Here is a 21490-nt window from a genome sequence, read left to right on the forward strand (position 1 = left end):
GGGCAAAAAGACCAATTTGCCCCTCCACACTAAAACCACATAATAAACACTAAAGGGGTATTTTTGGGAAATTCTAAATTCCCAGCCATTCCCGACATTCCCAATGTCTAATAACCCGTCCTAAACTACTAACAAACTAAGTTGTGATTTCTACTGAGCCAAACGCCGAGTTCCAAAATACCGGGCACCGGAAATGCAAAATATGAAAACTACTGAATAACATAGCAATGCATTTCTGAATTCCATAATAACAGTATAATAAATTATTTAAATAGCTATAAATAATTTTCATAATTAATCATAATTACCTGCTAATTTCCAAATTAAACTAAGCGGGCTTTACAATTTTCAAATTCAAAAGTATATTATTTGGTTAAATATTTAATTATTTATAAATTATAAGTTTAAAAATGATATGTTACTATTTTATATCATTTTACTTATTAGATATTTATAAATTATATTTTAAATATTTAAATAACTTAGATATTTTTGTAGAAATTTGAATAATGTTTAATTTAAGATATTTTGATATATAATTAGGATAATTATTATTTATTCATTATTTTATTATTAAAATAATAATTATCTAACCATATCTATTTTAAAATTGGTTTATTTTATTATTTTAATGTTATTAAATTATAAGATTTGAAAATGATATTGAAGATATTTTTTTTTAAATCATTGATCTTATTTGATATTTAATTTAATTTGATAAAAATAATTCAAATAAACCTAGATATTTTAAATTAGTTTTCATTTTTGAATTTTAAATTTTGAGATTTTAAGGTTGGTTTTAACAACCCTAAATTTTCAAAATTTAGTTGATTAGTTTAAGAATAATAATTTAATTATATTAATATCTTATTTCACATTTGTTACATGGACAATGTTTGTTTAAATTTATATTGTTTATTCAAAAATAATTGTTAACAAACCTATTATTTATTTGATCTAAATTGCTATGATTAACTTGTTGACAGATCCAATGATATGATTTTAATCATAGTCCAATTGTCAATAGATCTTATAAATAATTAGTAACAGGTAAGTTTTGTACTTCTTTCATCTGCGTAAACCTAGTAACATGAAAGGGCCCATCCAAATCATTTGACCTGTGTGAGCCTATATGTTTGCTATTGGTCTTAGATACATATAGGAAGCCCATTTAAGTTTTACTAAGTAAATGGACTATGTTGCTAAAATAAATTTTGACATAAGTAAATTTATTTAGGCCCAATTAGATTTGGGCTTATTCAATGAATAACAATTGTTTATTTAAAGGTTAAATTCCTCTCTTTTGGGCCTTGTGTGAGAGTTAGGGGGCCAATAGCAGTGGGTACGACATACTGAACCCAGCTCTCCCACACATGAACTACTCCAATTGTGAAGGCCCATTTGCCTTATTTAAATAATTTTATTAGGTTAATTATATTAGTCTAACCTAATTAAAATTGAATTAGCAACATAATTAGCTTTAAAATATATGAAATTTATTTTTTATTTCATATTTTAAAGTTAATTTTAGAAAAACACTTAGTTAATGATATATATTCTAGATAGTAATTTCTAGTACTAGTTATATTTTCTAATATTAAATTAGGAAAATATTTTAAGCTGTAAATTAATTATTTTTTTAATTAATTTTGGACCAACTTAATTATAGAATATTTTCTAAGTATTAAATTCGAATTAATAATTAAGTTTCTTTTATACTTGATTATTTAATACATTTAATTAAATTGAAAATTAAATATTTAAGTTGATTTCATTCTTGATACTTAAATATTATTATTTTCATGATATTGAATTAAATATAAAATTATTTTAAGTTGGAAATTTTAATTTCAAGCAGCTTAAATTTGAATAATTTTCAAAATAAATTTTATTTTATTTTATTAATCATTTTTTTATTACTTTCGAAATTGCATTATTTAAATGCAGAAATTTCGAATTTTATTTGAAAAATAGATTAATGTTGAAAATTATTTATTTTTGGACCAACTTAAATCAATGATTTTTTCATTTAATGATTAATTAAAATAAATGAATTAAAATATATTATTATTAGAAAATGAATTAGTTAGATAGATATTATCTGTTTTGCTTGAAGTATTTTTCTAGTGTATTTAATTAAATAGAAAATTAATATTTAAGTTGATTTTCATCATAATACTTAAATATTTGAAATTTTTCTTAATATTTACTTAAATAGGAAGATTATATTTTTGTTGAAAATTAATTTTTATTAATTAATTTTGGGCCAACTAAAATTAGGATAATTTTTCCAGGATTTATTTTATTTTATTTTAAAGCATTTTTCGAAAATTGTATTCTTATATACTTTAATTTTTCGAAATGCAATATATTTATTGAAAATTCAATTTGAGTTGTAAATTAATTTAAATTAATTTTGAAATAACTTAAATTGAATAATTTTCTAAATATTTATTGGAAATTATTACTAAGATGGAAATAATTCATATTCATCTAAGTATAATTTTATAAATATTAAATTAAAATTTATATTTAGAATTTTTCATTCTAAATTGGAGATTTTAATTAAATAAATATATATTTAAAATAAATAATAGAAGAAAATATATTTTAAATAATGAGCTTTATTATTATTAGGACATTCGATCTCCATTGTTGGTTTTACATAGTTATTATTTTAGTGAGTAATCCTCCCTAATTGAAGAACGTTCATTAGCAAGTTAGCGCCGTAGAATCTCGAAAGATAAGTACTATTTGTAAGCATTTTATTTTATTATGGATCACCCTAATGGTGGCGACTTTATAAGGCTTACAAAAGTATGAAACAATGGTGAAAGCTCATAAGATAGAATGGTCTTAACTCTCGCCTAAACGGGACAACGTTGGATTCTGATCTTGATCGAATAAAAGGTTGCTAGAATGTTTATCATTTTAGATGAGCTGAAAACTCTATTCAATGGATGGTATCATTGAATCTCGCCTAAACGGGACACTGATATCAATTTGTTGAAGACCTTGGAAATTATTTAGGATTGTATGTTTTAGTATTTTCGCTTGTCATTCCTATATGCTATATGTTTAATAATTTCTGAATTGTGTGTGAATTTATATTGAACCATGTTATTTTCTGTTATTAATTGTAGTTTAAATTTCGAATCTTCATTGTTGGTCTAACTTGGCTTGTTGTTTCAATGGGACAAATCCCTAATGAATTGTCATCCATTAAACAAACATAATAGTGTTAGATCTTGATAGATAAATATTGTAAATGCAACATCTAGCTGTTCATCAATTGATAACACCTTAGACTAGTATTTACAATATGAAACAAGAAGATTATATAAATAAGAATAACTTTGACTCTCGCTAATCGGAGCATCGTTGGATTCTTATTTAAATTCGAAATTATCATTATTCCTCTTAGCTTATTCATTTGGAATTAGCTCAATAATATATCATTGGATAAATGGTTTATAAATCATATAATGTCATTCTATTTCCTCTTAAGAAATTGAATGGTGCATATGATCATATTCCCGACATTCTATCCCGAAATGATATAAATCCTTAATCTTAGAATCTCCTACTTGTATGGGCAAATCAAAATTAGAGTTAGATTAGTAGTGGTGGTCCAAGATAGAAGAACACTCAAGTATATTTGGTATAAATTTAAGTCTTTGACTTTAAATTTTAGATTCCAAATAGAGATTTTATATTTCTATTTCCAGAATACAATACAGTTACACTTTCACAAGTGTTTAATAACCATTTTTCTATCAATGGATTCAAACTGTATAAAGTATGGAATATGAGTTTAGTATTCTGTGACGAGGATCCACTTACATTATTCTAAGAACTCTTTAATGCAACTAAACCTAAGTCATCAAAAGACAACCATATTTTTATAAATCTATGGCATTTGTATCTTGTTCATAGTGATTTTGACAAGATCCTTCTCTGCAAAGAGTGAATATGCCTATATCCACTGAAAGTATAATCATCTCATTTGTAAATGGATGTACATTAAGGGGTGGATATGAGTTTTTGTTATATTCTTAAGACGATCACTCTAGATTTTACCTTAAGCATAGAAATTTGAAATGTTTGAAAAATTTCATGAATTTCTAGCAATGGTGAAAACAATTAAGGTAAGTGGTTAAAGATCTTGCGAACTGATAGGGGTGGAGAAATAGTTAGTAGATATGCAGTTCAAAGATCATTAAGTTGATTTTTAAATTATATCCAAACTTACCTCCCTAGAAATTCAATTTGCATATTGATGATTATTTACTAGTCGTTGCCTAAGTCCTTCTAGGGATATACCCTAGTGAAAGGAAAATTTCAGAATGATGGAATGGTTGTGTACTTACTGTAAACCATTACTAGATTCATGGATGACCTAATCGAAATCTTAAGAAAGGGTAGAACTGTTAACTGAGGTTTGCATGTTTATTAGCTATTCTAAGTGATTAGGGGTGGACCATCCCATAGTCATTAAATAAGAAAGTGTTTGTTTAAACAAATACTACTTTTCTAAGAAAATGACTAAGTCTGAAAATAAAGTAGCAAATAAAGGAGATATTTTCTTGATTCCAAAAGTGTTCTATCATCTTATTCTTTATAAGATGGTCACACTGCCTCTATTGTTTTAACACAACTGAAGAGGATAATACCATTTAGATTCTTAGACAAAATTCACGGTACCTTGTCGTAGTGGGAGAGTTTCAAGGAAATCACCCTATTATGACTTGGAAGACACTAGTGATTAAAATCCATTGTGAGTTTAAACAAGTAATGGATTGTCAAAATAAGAAACTAAGAAGAAAAGCCAAGAGAACTATGGTCAAAACCATTCATATGGAACAACCAAAAGTTTTCTATTACAAGGACAAGAAAGGAAACTTTCGTTTGTAAGTCTATTCAATGGACTTAACAAAACTTCCTGTTCCTAGTATTATAGGTTTGAGTTTATCTAAACCTATGGCGTGTGGTATACCTGGTAATTTACTTACTCTAGTGCAAGCAACTTACTTTAGTAAGATGCTGAAGCATTTTCTTTTCTAATGGCAATCTATAGAAGCTTCTCGACTTCTAGATATAAATTTTATTTATCTAAGGAAAAGTCTGTACTATTCCAGAAAAGATAAAGCCATGAAAGAATTTCTTGAATCAACAGTGAGAGGTCTCAGATATGCTTTAGTATGCCTTAGACCACACACCTGCTGTTGAGTGGGAGTAATGAGTAGGTATCAGATTAATCCAGGAAAGGAACAATGGAAGACAATCAAGTGAATCTTAAGATTAAGAAGAGGAACTATATGTTAGTCAATAAAGGGTGTAATTAATACTCTTAGACTACACCAAATCAGATTTCTAGACTTGCCTTAGTGCTAGAAGGTCTGCTGATGAGACGGTGATTACTCTGGGGGTGGACTGGTGTTTTTTGAAGAAGTGTAAAAACCTATCTGAAATCTCTAAGTCTACCAGAGAGAGACTGAATGTTAAAGTTGCAGGGTAGGTACTTATTCAGTCTAAGGAAAGTTCTATACATTTTTGGCATTGTTCCAACATTTATTAACTACTAGTGTTACTTCCTGACTAACACAAAAGTAGTTGCCAATAGTAAAGAATCCAGTATCCCTAGAGAGTAGACATATAGAGAGGAATTTCACAATATCAAAGATTTTGTGATTAAGGAATGTAATGGTGGAGGAAAGGTTGTGTTGAATACAACCTGTCAGGGAGAGTATACTACACACTACACTTGATTTGTATATCAAGGTGTTGAGATTATTTGAAATGCATTTTTTATTTTATATTAGTGCAAGTGGGAGTTTATTGGGTTTTGTGCACTAAATAAAACCCATTTCAATATAATCAGATTTACTTATTAATAAAGATCAGAAATAACATTTTATGTTGCATGGTTCAGATGATTTATTTCATGATTATATTTAATGTATAAATTCTATTAAGTCCAGAACATATGTATTTGTTAATGATTATAGTGTTGTCAGCACAGTGGAATATAATCTTGATTATAAGTTCGAAAGTTTGATTCCCTGATTTGTCAATTCACTGGATTTAGACTGGCATGGTAATCAGCGATAGGTATGCTTACACCTTGGATAAGTGTTATGTCCTTTCCAGGACATTGGCAAAGTTTACCAGTATCGGATGTATAGAGTATACATTGGAAGGGACCGATATAGAACTTTGATTAGATATGTTAAATTTACTGTAATATCTATTCAATTCAATATCACCTAGTTGATCCTAGATCAAATGATATTAATCCAGATATGATTAGGTTCGATCTCAAGAGTATTATACATGTTCTTTGATTTGTTAGTTAAGCCGACTTTTGGGTCAGGGTGATACGTACATTTTGGAAACATGATACGTACATTTTGGAAACATGTTCTATAGGTATTTAGAAGTGAAACGATGATTTCCTTCGAGCTTGCTAAACAGAGATAAAAGTTTGAGTACTCATTTCACTTCGCTGAAATATCATTTATACGGAGCTAAGTGTTTTAAGAATAAAATACATTGAAGGGTGTAACGGTAATTTAATCCCTATATTATGTAGATCATCTATTAGAGGATCATTGATCAAATTAGGATTATAACAATGGAAAATTAATAGCGTATCTATATCATGGAACATATAGAGCGTTCTATATGACTGAGAGTGCAATTCTAAGTTCCATGCGTGGATTCAACAAGGAATTAATAAGTCAGTGGATTTACTTGGTAAATTCTTGATCTGCTTATTGGAAGCTCGGTTATATAGGCCCATGGTCCCCATACTAGTTGAGTCCATACTGTTTGTAAGACTCAGTTAATTGATTTTAATTAATCAATTATAATTCTAAAATGAAACTATGTCTAGTTTATGAATTTTCACTAAGCAATGGCAAAATTGTGAAGAAAAGAGATTCTAGGTTTTATTTGTTAATTAATAGACTTTATATGTCTAATTAATAAATATATTAAATGAAAATATTATTTAATAATTAATTTTTAGTTATTAAATAATTGGAATTGACATTTAAGTGGTTAAATTGGAAAATTGGCATTTTTGAGAAAATGGGATGGAAAAATGACAAAATGGCAAAATTGCAAAGTGGGCCCAATAACTATCCTATGGCCGGCCACACTTGTAGAATTTTAATATTTATTTTTCTATTATTTTAATGTCAAATAATTCTAACCTAAACCTAGGTGGTTACCTATAAATAGGTAGTGATGGCTTAAGGAAAAAGATGATGCATTTCATTCCTTCATAGAAAATGTAATGACCGTTTTAGTAATTTGGAGTAGAAAAGGCAATTAGCACTAATTTCTGTTATTTTATAATTATTTATGAATTAATTATTTGTGGACCCCAATATTTAGAAATAAATATTAGAGTTATAATTTCTTAATTCTAGAAATTTTATTAAACTCTAGGGGTATTATTCAGCTTATATGTGAAATATGCAATATTTGTAATTTTTGCTCAGCGACAACGGAAAATGCGATGGATGGCTAGTTTGGTCACATGGGTAAGTTTAGAACCTTATTTCTTAGTGGGAAATATTTTAGAGAAATTTAATAATTGGGATTGAGCGGGGTTTTTTGAATTTGACCATTTTACCCCTAGCTTTAGAAATACCTTAAGTTTTAAACTAAAGGGTAAGTTAGTCTTTTGCAAGGTATGGATTAGGTGGCTGCCTTATTATTTGACACCTAGCAAAATAATATTCAGCAAGGATTAATTGGGGAAAATCCTTTTCCATTGAGGAAAAAATTAAGAAAAGAAGGAAATTAGAAAATAGAGTTTTTCTCTTGAACTTTCTCTCTCTTTCTTTCGGCTGAGACAAAACAAGGGCAAGGACCAACTTTTCTTTCCTATTTCTCTGAGATTTAGCAAGGATTCAAGGTTTTTGCAAGTAAGGTAAACCCTAGAAACCCTTATCTCTTGAGTTTATGAGTTTTAGTTGAGTTTTCTTTGGTTTCAAGCTATGATTTTGCTAGTAAGGGGCTGTTAGGTTTAGGTTTTCTTAGGGTTTGAATTCTAGACTTAATTTGAGTTGATTAAGGGTCCTAGCAGCTGGTTTTAGTGTGTGGTGTTGGTTTTATGCAATTTTGAGCTTTGAGTTCAAAGCTTTGGTCTTTAGTGGAAAGTTGAGTTTCAATGGTTTGTTCTGTGATTTTCTGACTGGAATATATTGTGTATACCCTTATTAGGTACTCTGGATGGTTTCATTGCATTTGGTGGAGAATTGAGCAAAGAATGAAAGGTTTTGGGAAATCTGGTGCAAACAGGCTAGCCGGTTTGCAGAGCCTCTAAAACCGGCTAGCCGGTTTCGGTAGGGTTCCCCAGGCCTTTCATTTTCTCAATTTTCGTCTTTGCGGTGCCTTGGTTGGGTGTTTCCCCATTTTCAGAGTTAGAATAACTTATAGAAAGTATAACAGAACCTAGGGTTAAGGTTTTGGGTTTCTCGGATTAGGGTTTTAATCATGTAACTGACCCGGTTTCAAAATGTGATTAGGGCATCCATCTAGCACGAGACTTCCGTTCAGGTCGGCCAGCACACTTGAATTCGGAAAGAAGGTAAGAACTGAATATAATGTGTGATATGAATATCTGAATGTATGTATATGTTATGTGTATATGCATGCTTAGATTGTTATTTGCACTACTAACACTTGTATGGTTATGGTACAAAGTGCATTGGTATAGTGAGTATTGTTTGTGATACAGTACAGTGATACCAACACAAGTACAGGAAAGTGCTGAGGTGTGTGGTATATCACTCAGTGGTACTCAAGGTACGAAACAAACCTTACCAACACTCGTACAGTGAGGTACGTTGTGTATGTTGTATAGTGGTTGTACCCTAGTATTGAACGTTCTTACTCATCTGTTAAGCCTTGTAAATAGGTGTATGAGGGCCTAATTACAGGTCGGAAATTATATGATATATTATATGCATTTCTTACTGAGTCTGTCGACTCACAGTTCTGTTTCCATGTGTAGGTAAAGGAAAGGCGAAAGCTGAACAGGAGTGAACCTGAGCTAGGGTGAGATTGTACATTGGGAGCAAAGATTTGCGAAAATGCAAGATTGGATCCGCCAACAGGATGAAGAGATTCAGAGGTTGAGGCAGCAGGGTCCTCCTGCCGTGCCTCCTCAACAAGTTGCTCAGGCCATTGCAGTTCCAGCGGTGCCAGCAGAACAACCTGTTGTTGTCAACCGTATGGAGCCATTGTATGAAAGGTTTCGAAAGCAAGCACCTCCAGTGTTTCTGGGAGGTCCTGATGTAATAAAGGCTAAGCAGTGGCTCTCGGTGATTGAGCGTATCCTTAACTTTATGGGAGTGGTTGGTAATGATCGGGTGACCTGCGCCACTTTCCTGTTTCAGGAGGACGCTCTCGTGTGGTGGGAGTTGATAACCCTCACTCGGGACGTCACAGTGATGACCTGGGAGGAATTCAAGGAGTTGTTTAACTCTAAATACTACAATGAAGCCATCCGCAGTGCTAAGCGGAAAGAGTTCACTGAGTTGGTACAAACCGAGGGGATGTCGGTTACTAAGTATACTACAAAGTTTGACCGTCTGGACAAGCTCGTTGTGGGCATCGTGCCAACTGACTTTAGCAAGAAAGAAAAGTATTTGGCTGGTTTGAGTGCGAAGATTAGGCACGATCTGGTGATTACTGTTGGGTTTTATGCCCTAAATAAAACTCTTTACAATCTGATTAGTTATCAATATAAGAAATTTGAAGTGATTAATGTTTGCATGAATTTTACATGCTAATGGTTTAAATATGTTTATTACATTTACACACAGAATCAGTTAAATCCAGATCATATGTTTATTCACAATTACAGTATCGTCAACACAGTGGAATGTGATTGTGATCATATGAATCAAAAGACTTGGTCCCTGTTTCATCAGTGTTATTGGATTTACACTATTGTGATAATCAGCGATGATGTGTACTTACACTTGGAGTAAGTGTTATGTTCTTTCCAGGACATTAGTAAAGTATACTAGTTTCGAATGTATGGAGTATACATTGGACTGGACCAATATTGCAACTAAGTTAAGATATTACAAACTTATCGTTATACATATCTTTCCAAGTCAATATCAGTAGTTGATCTTAAGATTAAAAGAATCTAAATCCTGATATGCTTAGGCTCAACTCAGGAGTGCTATTCATGTTCTTTGATTTATTAGTTAAGCCTACTTTTAGGTCAGGGTGATACGTATATTTTGGGAACATGATAGTATGATTGAGTAGGAGTGCTGAACATAAATATGGAATCTATAGCTTCTACTGGTGTATAGAAGTCAAGTGATGATTCCCTTCCAGCTTAGCAAATAGAAGTAAATGGATGAGCTCTTGTTTAACTGACTAATTATTAGATCACTAAACACCATTTACAGGTAGCTAAGTGTTTTAAGGCGCAAAATACATTGAGGGGTGAGAACGGTAAAGAAATCCCATCTCGATGTAGATCATCTATATAGAGGATCTTTAAATCACAATAAGATTATAACAATGGTTAAATGAGATAGCATATTGATATCGTGGAACATACAATATGCTCTATATAAGTCTGAGAGTTCAATTCTAAGTTCTAAGAGTGGATTCAACGAAGAATTAATAAGTAGGAATTTACTTGGTAAATTTGGTTCACTTATTGGAAGCTCAGCATATAGATCCATGGTCCCCATTCTAGTTGAGAACATTCTGCTTGTAAGACTCATTAATTGATTCGTGATTGATCAATTATAATTCTAAAGTTAGACTATGTCTAATTTTATGAATTTTCACTAAGCAGGGGTGAAATTGTAAAGAAAAGAGTTTCTAGGTTTATTTATTTATTAATGGACTTTATATGTCTAATTAATAATTAAATTAAATGACAATATTATTTAATAATCTATTTTAGTCATATTATTCCGCTGCACCCAATGTAACGTTTACTAAACTTTATATGTGTTTATTTCATCGTTTTAGAAAGTTCATATTTAGGGTGTTAATCAACATACTTGTGAGTAGATCTAAGATCCTGGTAAAATAATTTCCAACAACTGGCCTCAGAGCCATGGTAATTGATTTGCTTGCAAGAAATTTGGACTTTAAAACGATTGTTTGTTTGTTTTTTGGATGGTATCATGTTGTATTGAGTGTTATTTGATGGTTGATTGGTGTTTGTGAATTTTTCGTTAAAAATAATTGAATATCTGATTCTGGAATTATTTTTATTGGATAGTATGGAAAAAATTAAGCAAGTTACTTTTTTACAGAACTCAATTTCGATTTAATTTGAATTAGTTATGATTTTTTGAAGATTCGAAAAAATCGGAGTTGCGCTGAAATTTTCCTGCGATCGCGAAAACTGTCCGTACAGCTCGCAATTTTTTCGTTTTTTCTTCGATTTTTCATGCTTTTTCATGGAATTAACTTCCGATTTTTTGTGTATTTCTATATTTATACTATTACGATTCCTAATTCAATTCTAATTATCATTATGAATTAATTTAATATTTTTTAAATTTAATTCAAGATATTAGTGTAATTTGAATTTAAAAATAGTTAGTATCTATCTTATTTGCTTAATAATCTATCTTATTTTTAAATTTGATTATATCTTATCTTATTTTTAAATTTAAGGTCAGATTTTAACTATTTTAAAATTAAATTTTTTTTAAATATTTTGACCTTATTTAAATTTAAAATAAGATAATTATAATCATGTAATTTTAAATAGATGTAAGATATTTTGCTAACTTTTAAATTTTGTTATTTTATTTATTTAAATTAAATTTAAAATCTGGAAAAGATATTTAATGTATCTTTTCTAATTTTTATTTAATTTTCATTTATAAAATAACATTTAATTTTTAAAAGTAGTTAGCAAATTTTGAAATGATATTTAGGTTAGTTGAAATCTAATTTTTCAAAATTTTAGGTTTAATTTTAAATATTTTTTTATATAATTTCGAAATTTAAATAAATATTTTTTTTATTTTATTTTCGAAAATTAAATTTTAATTTTTTTTATTTTTTCGAAAAATAAATTAATATTATTATTTATTTTATTTTTTCAAAAATAAAATATTTATTTTATTTATTTATTTAATTATTTATTATTTTCGAAATTTATTTATTTAAAATTAAAAAATCCTACTTCCAACTATCCAGCTAACCTTGTTGCAGGAGTATGTGGTTTTAGCTTGTGTGTAAGTTTTCAAAACCTATTATTACTTAATTGCAAATAGCCATGGTTACTTTTTGCCAGATCTAATGATCTGATGGCTCCCTTGGTCTAGTTAATAATTTGTAACAGGTAAATTTTACAATCTTCTTTTATCTGTGTATGACCTAGCAACATGATAGGATCCATCCAAGTGTGTACCTGTGTGAGCCTATGTGTTTATTTTATTATATAGATACATATAGGTTGTTGCTAAACAAAATGTCACACCATGATAGATTTTATTTAGGTCCATTTAGATCTTGGACCTATTCAATTAATAACAGTTATTCATTTTAAGGTTAAATTCCTCTCTTTTGGGCCTTATGTGAGAGTTTGGAGCCATAGAAGTGGGTACGACATACTGAACCCAGCACCCCCTCACATGAACTACCCCAATTGTGAAGGCCCATTTGCCTGATTTGAATAACTGTACTAGGTTAATTATATTAGTTTGACCTAATAAAATTGAATTAGCAACATAATTAACTTTTAAAATATATGAAAATTTATTTTCATTTTAATATTTTAAAGTTAATTTTAAGAAAAACACTTTTAGTTTTAGATATTATTTCTAGACAAACTATTTGTATTTTTCTTGTATTTAATTAAATATAGAATTTTAACTAACTAGATTCTTTCTGGAGCTTATTTAATTAAGTATTCCTATTTAAGTTATAAATCAGCTATATCAACTGATTTTTAATATCTAACTTAAATTTGAATATTTTATTTAAATTTTAAACTAAGTTGAGGAATCCTAGGCATTAGTTATTAAAGATTCTTAAGATATTTTTTAAGTTAATATCTTTTCGAATATTAACTTAAAATGGAATATTTTAGATATTTTTTAGGTTAATATCTTTTCGAATATTAACTTAAAAAGATATCTTCAAATTAAGTGGTTATAACTTAATTTTTGATATTTAATTAAATCTAAATTTGAAATTATTTAAGTTTTAGATTTTTTCTATATAACTTAAATTAGATATTTTTCAAATTTTTGTTGAAAAGATACTTAGTCAAATAAGATATTTTCTAGATAGTTATTTCTAGACTACTTTTTATTTCTAATATTTAATAGGAAAATATTATACTTTGTGAAATTAATTATTTAAATAATTAATTTTGGTACAATTTTATTAAGTATATTTTTTTTTCCTAGTATTAAACTAGAAATTAATAATTAAGCCTTCTCTACACTTAATTATTATTTCTTGAATTTAATACATTTAATTAACTTGAAATATTTAAATATCTAAGTTGATTTTCATCGTGATACTTAAATATTTATTTATTTTTCATGACACTTAATTAAATAGAAAAAAAAATTTTGGTGAAATTTATTTTTCAACCTAAATTTAAATAATTTTCAAAATATATATATATCTTTCTTTATTTTATTAATCAATTTCGAAAATTGCATTTTATTTATGCAATATTTTCGAATTTTTTATTTTGAAAAATAGATTGAGTTGTAAATTAATTATTTATTTTAATTAATTCTTGGGCCAACTTCAATCAATAATTTTTTTCATTTAATTGATTAACTCAAAATAAATGAATTTAAAATATATATTATTAGAAATTGAATTAATTAGTCAAAAGAAAATCTAGATAGGTGATATTTTTGGTTGAAGCATTTCTTTTCTATTTTTTATTATTTTTTCGAAAATTGTATAGTTTTTATACTTTAAGTATTCGAACTCAATAAATATATTCTCAAAGGAAATTTTTAAGTTGCTAATTAATCTAATTTAATTCAACTTAAATTAATTTCCTTAATATTTATATTTAAGATTATTACTAAGATGAAAATAATTAATTTTATTTCAATCACCATCTAAGTATAATTTTATAAATATTATATTAAATTCTTATTTTTGAATTTCAATTCTAAATTTCGAATTTAATGAGAGTATATTTATTAGAATAATAAAGAAAATACATTTTAAAGAATAAGCTTTATTATTATTAAGATATTCGATCTCCATTGTGGGTTTTACACCGCGTTTGTTTTAGTGAGTAATCCTCCCTAATGGAGGAACGTTCATTAGCAATTTCGCACCGTTTAATCTCGCATGATATGTAGCTTGTAAGTGTTTTATATGGTATGGATCACCCTAATGGTGGCGACCATATTTGACTTGCAAATTGCGAAACAATGGTAGAAGCTCATAAGATAGAATAGCCTTGACTCTAGCCTAAACGGGACAACGCTGGATTCCAATCTTGATCGAATAAAAGGTTGCTAGAATGTTTAACATTTTAGATGAGCTGACAACTCTATTCAATGGATGGTAGCTTTGACTCTCGCCTAAACGGGACACTGATATCAGTTTGTTGAAAAACCTTGGAAAGTATTAGGATTGAATTTTTTTTTTAAGTATTTTCTCATATCATTCCTACTTGTTATGTGCTTATAATTTCTGAATTGATTTTGTGTTAAACCATTATTAATTTCTATTTGTTGATTTCTATTATTTTGTAGTATCTTGTATTATCAAAATGAATCCCATGTTATCACTGTTGACTGAAAACAAGCTGAATGGATCTAACTTTAATAAATGGAATGAGAACATTAATATTGCTCTCATAGGAGAAAGTGCCTTGTTTTTTTTAACTGAGTCGTCACCTGAACTACCTAAGGACAATGCTTCCAAAGCTGTGAAAGAAAAGTATGAGCGTTGGCAGAAAGCAAATGACAAAGCTCTATACTTTATGCTTTCTAGCATGGTTGACACCCTCAAAACTCGGTTTTCTAAAACCGAAAAGGCTGCTGAAGTTATGACGAAGTTAAATGAGCTATTCGGTAAGGCATCACTTCAGTCACGCTTTGACGCGACTAAGAAGTACATTAATGCACGGATGGAACCTCATCAAAACGTGCGAGACCATGTTCTCCTAATGTCAAGTTATTTCCAAGAAGCCAGGATCATGGTGCTGAAATGGACAGTGCTACTCAAGTAAGCCTTATCTTGAATAGCCTGACTCCAGCATTTCTACCATACACTTCAAATTATGTCATGAATAAGAAGGAAATTGACTTTCATGAATTACTCAATGACCTTCAAACTTATGAAAATTTGATTGGAGGACCCAAGAAGAAAGTGAGTAAACCTCATAATCCTGGGAATGGTAATGGGACGAACAAACCTGAAGCAAATGTTGCCTCTGCTTCGAAGCCCAAATCGAAGAAGAAGTGGAACAACACCAAGAAGCGAACAAAAGCCATGAAGAATAAAAAGGACGCTCCTTCTGGTGATGCTACACTTAAAGGAAAGTGTTTCTACTGCAATGAAAAAGGTTATTGGAAACCCCAGTGTCCTAAACTTCTTGCAAAGAAACAAGGTATTTCTATTTATAAACTTTAAGAGTTTTAGTGAATTATTATCCAATTGGATTTATGATTCTGGACTAACTTTGTTTATTTGTTTTCTTCTTCTTATAGGCCAAGCTTCTTGAACTCAGATGAGTTGGATCGAAAAGCTGGACCAAGGGTGAAATCGTCCAGATGAAGATGAAGCTCTTCAATTTATTTTTGAATTAATTGTTTTAGTTTAAAGACAATTTGGATTTCAAATTTTAGTTAGGGATATTTATCCCTGTTTTTCTTATATTGTTGCAATACATTTTTTTTATTAGTAATAAAGTTTCTTAATTTTCGAAATTCAACAATTGCAATTTACGAGAATGAGCTTCATTTATTTTATCTTCATCAACTATTACCACATTATATTTATATGTTTGTATGTGTAAGTGTTTTTATTATTGATGCAAATTCTATAATATTTACAACTCTTCATAGAGTTATATTAAATAAACACTAGAAATTAATTCTATAATTGTTAATTCTAATACAATTATTAAGAATTTGTTTAATAAAAGGATCTTTTGATCTGATAGGGGTGGAGAAAAGTTAAGAAAACTATGCAGTTCAACGATCTTTTAAATCTAATGAACTCTGGATAGTATTCAACTCCACATAAACTCTATCACACTTAGAGAATCATGATCTTTACAACCTTTAGGGGTGGATCATAATCTCGATATACTTAGGGGTGGAGGTTATCCACAAGTACCCTATATGTATATTCTTAGGGGTGGAGTCTATTCCACTATTCCCTATGTGACACATATTTTCTTTAAACATGGAAGTAATATAATGAGTCAGCTATTATCAATATAAATTCTTGATCTTGATTGTATGTTCCATTTCGTTTTACTGTTGTAAGTAAAGTTTGATACCTATGAAAGTTCTTTGGAAAAGTTTCACACTACCTTAATTGAGTGGGAGAATTTTAAAATTCTATACCCATCTTCATTAGGTTAGTACTTGTGATAGGTACTTAAGAACACTACTGAAAAGCAAATCTAACCTTTCACATGGATAGGTATAACTTATCAGAATTATGAGAATAAGATAAAGAACTCTAGTTCAGTCTATTCGAATGCCTTGAACTATGAATTCTTAATCCTCATAAAATTTGATGGTATCTTAATTTTGATTACTTTATCTCTGGCATGTATTTTTCACTTCAAATACTAGTCTGCTATGTTGATGACTTAGTCTTAACTTAAAGTCTTAAGACTAATACAAAATTCACAACTGGGTAACTCTCTAAACAATCAGAGGTTAAAAGTATTATTTAACCAGACATCTGCTATTGAGTGGGAGCTATCTGAGATGTAATCCAATAGGGAACATTAGAAGATATTCAAGAAAGATTTATGAAAGTGATCTATATGATAGATATTAAGGAACTGTGTATCAGTTGTCCTTGTATCTCACCATCTAATTTCGATTTCTATGAGATGGTGCTTACTTTGGGGGTGGAGGAATTATTGTATAATAATTCAAGCTCTACCAGAGAAAAGTTATAACTTTGTAGATTCGAGATTACAAGAAAGTTATATTGCTGAAGAAATGTCAACACTGTATTATCTCAATTCCATATTTTAAAATATGAGAGATATGTCTTCTGTTTATTCAAATGTACCTTTAAAACAGTAAAGATTTCAGTATCCCTTGATGAGTAAAGCATATAGTAAAGGATGTTTCATAAGTAAATTTACGAACTAGTTTCCAGAAGTTTGGGTGGATTCAAATATACTACACTTGATCTGAAGATCAAGACATCAGATTGACCTATTTGCACAGTTTGTTTTATGTTAGTGCAAGTGGGAGTTTGTTGGGTTTTATGCCCTAAATAAAACTCTTTACAATCTGATTAGTTATCAATATAAGAAATTTGAAGTGATTAATGTTTGCAGGAATTTTACATGCTAATGGTTTAAATATGTTTACCACATTTACACACAGAATCAGTTAAATCCAATGTTTATTCACAATTACAGTATCGTCAACACAGTGGAATGTGATTATGATCATATGAATAAGACTTGGTCCCTGTTTCATCAGTGTTATTGGATTTACACTAATGTGATAATCAACGATGATGTGTACTTACACTTGGAGTAAGTGTTATGTTCTTTCCAGGACATTAGTACAGTATACTAGTTTCGAATGTATGGAGTATACATTGGACTGGACCGATATTGCAACTAAGTTAAGATATTACAAACTTACCGTTATACATATCTTTCCAAGTCAATATCAGTAGTTGATCTTAAGATTAAAAGAATCTAAATCCTGATATTCTTAGGCTCAACTCAGGAGTGCTATTCATGTTCTTTGATTTATTAGTTAAGCCTACTTTTAGGTCAGGGTGATACGTATATTTTGGGAACATGATAGTATGATTGAGTGGGAGTGCTGAACATAAATATGGAATCTATAGCTTCTACTGGTGTATAGAAGTCAAGTGATGATTCCCTTCGAGCTTAGCAAATAGAAGTAAATGGATGAGCTCTTCTTTAACTGACTAATTATTAGATCACTAAACACCATTTACAGGTAGCTAAGTGTTTTAAGGGGCAAAATACATTGAGGGGTGAGAACGGTAAAGAAATCCCATCTCGATGTAGATCATCTATAAAGAGGATCTTTAAATCACACTAAGATTATAACAATGGTTAAATTAGATAGCATATTGATATCGTGGAACATACAATATGCTCTATATAAGTCTGAGAGTGCAATTCTAAGTTCTAAGAGTGGATTCAACGAAGAATTAATAAGTAGGAATTTACTTGGTAAATTTGGTTCACTTATTGGAAGCTCAGCATATAGATCCATGGTCCCCATTCTAGTTGAGAACATTCTGCTTGTAAGACTCATTAATTGATTCGTGAATGATCAATTATAATTCTAAAGTTAGACTATGTCTAATTTTATGAATTTTCACTAAGCAGGGGTGAAATTGTAAAGAAAAGAGTTTCTAGGTTTATTTATTTATTAATGGACTTTATATGTCTAATTAATAATTAAATTAAATGACAATATTATTTAATAATCTATTTTAGTTATTAAATAATTAGTTTTGGCGTTTAAAAGGTTAGAATTGGAAAATTGGCGTTTTTGAGAAAATAGAAATAAAATTTGATAAAACTGCAAAATCAAGTGGGGCCCACTATAATACCATGGCCGGCCACTTATTGAGGGTTTTTCAAATTAATATTTTCATTATTTTAATGCCAAATAATTCCTAACCTAAACCTAGTAGTTGCCTATAAATAGAAAGTGATGGCTCAGTCAATTTACAAGCTTTCATTAGTTTTCTGACAGAAATTTTTCTCTTCAGAAAAACTGAGCCTTCCCCACTTTCTATACCTGGCCGAAATCCCTATTCTCTTTTCCCTTCATCAATTTCGAACCCTAGTGAGAGAGTAAGTTCCCACACACAGCAAGCAGTAACTCAATCATAGATTGGAAGACTGTGAAGGATCAAACTTGAAGAAGAAGGACATTCGGGCTCAGATCTTGATTATACTCTGCTACAGAAAGGATTCGAGGGTTAGAGATCTGAGCGGAAGGAGACATTAATTCCGCTGCATCAATGTAAGGTTTTCTTAACTTTATATGTGTTTAATTTATCGTTTTAGAAAGTTCATATTTAGGGTGTTTAAACAATATACTTGTGAGTAGATCTAAGATCCTGGTAAAATAAATTCCAACAATTAGTACTACCGAAGCAACCACATATGCTGAAATGGTTGAAAAGGCTTTGAGAGCCGAGGGTGCTATGAAATTTCTTCAGGAGCCCCGAGTGACTCCGAGTGTTGGTGGAACCCTCACTTTTCCTACTCATGTTTATGGTAGGGATGGTGGTGATTCCACCATTGATCAGAAAAGGAAATTTACCCCAGCATCTGGTGGTTCAGAGCAAAGCAAGCGATTCCGCGGGAACCAAGGTAGAGGTGGACGCTAGGGTTACTCTTACCCTAAGTGTCCTCGTTGCAAGAAACATTATCCGGGAGAGTGCAACCGGAAGACATGCTTTCTGTGTGGCATGGTGGGGCATTTCAAGAAAGATTTCCCTCAGGCAAAGAAAGAGGAGCTGAAAGCTGAGGTGAAACCAGTTCCTGCTCGAGTGTTTGCTATCACCCAAGCGGATGCTGCAGCCAGTCTTTCTGTTGTGACAGGTCAGCTTCCCGTCAACGACTCCTTGTTTACAGTATTATTTGATTCGGGAGCTACACGCTCATATGTAGCTACAAGAATAATTGATCTTTTAGGTAGGCCTTGTGATGTTTTAGAAAGAGGGTTTGGAACCCTAATGCCTAGCGGGGAATTGGTTATCTCTAATAGGCACATTAGGTCTATGCCGGTTAAGATCGAGGGAAGGGAGTTGAGTGCTGACCTTATAGAACTGGAATTAACTGAGTTTGACATTATACTGGGGATGGATTTTCTGTCCAAGTATTCGGCCAGTATAGATTGTAAGCGGAAAATGGTGACTTTTCAGGCAGAAGGTGAAGATCCATTTGTTAATGTTGGATCAGTTCAGGGGTCTCGGATCCCAGTTATTTCAGTACTGAGGGCTAGAGATTTACTATAACAGTGACTGTGTAGGATTTCTAGCAGTGGTGATTGACTCCAGCAGACCCAAAACATTTGGGCCTAAGGCAGTCGGGGTGGTAAGAGACTTTCTCGATGTGTTTCCCGAGGAGTTGCCGGGATTGCCGCCGCAACGAGAAATTGATTTTGTAATTCATCTGGCACCTGGAGTCGAACCTGTTTCTAAAGCTCCATATAGAATGGCTCCAGCAGAACTCAAGGAGCTTAAGTTGCAACTTCAGGGGATGCTTGACATAGGGTTTATCCGACCCAGTGTATCGCCCTGGGGAGCTCCAGTTCTGTTTGTGAAAAAGAAAGATGGTTCCCTCAGAATGTGTATTGATTATCGGGAACTAAATAAGGTGACGATTAAGAATAAGTACCCGTTACCTAGAATCGATGATTTGTTCGATCAACTTCAAGGAAAGATGGTGTTTTCGAAGATTGATTTACGATCTGGCCATCATCAACTTAGAATTCGAGAGGAGAACATACCAAAGACTGCTTTTAGAACCAGATATGGGCACTATGAGTTTCTGGTAATGTCATTCGGATTGACTAATGCTCCTGTGGCCTTTATGGATCTTATGAATAGGGTATTCAAGGATTTCCTCGATAACTGTGTCATAGTGTTTATTGACCACATTTTTGTGTACTCTCAGTCAGAAGAGGAGCACGAGCATCATCTTCGAATGGTATTGTAGCTACTTAGAGATCACAAGTTGTATGCAAAGTTTAAAAAGTGTGAATTTTGGTTATCTGAGGTGTCTTTTCTGGGTCATAACGTTGGGAAGAATGGGATTATGGTTGATCCAAACAAGGTTGAGTCAGTGAAGAATTGGCCGAGGCCAAAATCTCTGACGGAAGTTCGAAGTTTTCTCAGTTTAGCAGGGTATTATTGACGATTTGTCGAGGGATTTTCTAAAATCTCTATGCCCCTAACCGAATTGACTAAGAAAAATCAGAGATTTGTGTGGTCAGACAAGTGTGAAATAAGTTTTCAGGAGTTGAAGCAATGTTTGATAACAACTCCGGTGTTAGCTTTGCCATCAGATCAAGAGAAATTTGTGGTTTATTATGATGCATCCAGACAGGGTCTGGGATGTGTTTTGATGCAAGCTGATAGAGTCATAGCCTATGCCTCTCGTCAACTGAAAGATTATGAGCAGCGCTACCCAACTCATGACCTAGAGCTTGCTGCTGTGGTTTTTGCTTTAAAGATATGGCGGCATTATCTTTACAGTGAAAATGTGAGATTTATACTGATC

This window comes from Cannabis sativa, chromosome 3, assembly GCF_029168945.1.
Source record: "Cannabis sativa cultivar Pink pepper isolate KNU-18-1 chromosome 3, ASM2916894v1, whole genome shotgun sequence".
In the NCBI taxonomy this organism is placed as follows: Eukaryota; Viridiplantae; Streptophyta; class Magnoliopsida; order Rosales; family Cannabaceae; genus Cannabis; species Cannabis sativa.